A 1,360-nucleotide genomic window follows, 5' to 3' on the forward strand; every position below is an offset into this window, starting at 1 on the left:
ACAACAACAACAACAACAACAAAGATGCTCAAGAATTAAACCACACAGTAAACCCATTCAACCGCATAAATATTTATAGGTTAATGCGCCTCCAAAAAACACAGTATACCTTCTTTTCCAATGCACATGGAACATTTCCAGAATAAACAACATTTTAGGTCACATGGTAAACATTAATAAATTTAAAAGCCATAGCTACAAAATTAGAATTTAATAAGAAGAGGATAAAAGAGGAAAAAAACCATATATTTGGAAGCTGAACAACACCTTGCTTGAACATGAGTGGGTACTAGAAGAAATAAAAATTGAAATGAAAAGGTTTCTTGAAACAAATGACAATGAAAACACCACTTACCAAAACCTCTGGGAAATAGCCACAGCAATAATCAGAGGACAATGTATAGTAATAAGCAAATATATCAGAAATCAGGAAAAATGACCATTGACTCTCTAACGCAACTTCTCTAACAAATTGAAAAAGAACAGGAAGAAAACCAGACACCCTCTAAAAAACCTGAAATTATAAAGATCAGAACAGAAAAAAAAGTAGAAAACTGAAAAACAATTGCAACTATCAATAAAACAAGGAGTTGGTTCTTTGAAAAGGTCAATAAAATCAACAAACCACTAGCAAAACTGACAAAGGAAAAGATGGGAAAAACACAAATAATCTGAATGAGATATGAAATGGGCAATGTCACCACAGATCCTACTAAAACATAAAGGCTAACACTGTAATATTATGAATATTATAAAAAATTATAGTCAAACAAATATGAAAACCAAGAGGAAATGGACAGAAATTCACAACCTACCTAAACTGACACCAACCAAAATGGAATACCTGAACAGACCCATTACAAAAGAAGAAACTGACAGGTAATAAAAAACTTCCAACCTAAAAAAGCCCTGGAACAGATGGTTTTTGCAAGTGAATTTTATCAAACATTTAAAGAACTACCACCAGTTCTACATAAACTATTTCAGAAAATAGAAAAAGATGGAATTTTCCCAGACTCATTCTATGAAGCAATCATATCCTTGATACTAAAACCACAAAAATAGAAAATTATAGACCAATAACTCTCATGAACATAGATGCAAAAATTCTGAATAAAATCCTGGCCAATAGAATCCAAAAAAAGAATAATTCACCATGACAAAGTGGGATTAATAACAGGTGTGCAAGGATGGATCAATATAAGAAAAGTAATCAATTTAATTCATCACATTAACAAAGCAAAGAACAAGAACCACATGATCCTATCAATTGATACAGAAAATGCCTTCGACAAAATCCAACACCCTTTCCTAAGTAAAACACTTAACAAAATAGTATTAGAGGGGAATTTCTTCAACA

Source organism: Elephantulus edwardii, unplaced genomic scaffold (genome assembly GCF_000299155.1).
Source record: "Elephantulus edwardii isolate Elephantulus edwardi_28Jun2011 unplaced genomic scaffold, EleEdw1.0 scaffold00097, whole genome shotgun sequence".
In the NCBI taxonomy this organism is placed as follows: Eukaryota; Metazoa; Chordata; class Mammalia; order Macroscelidea; family Macroscelididae; genus Elephantulus; species Elephantulus edwardii.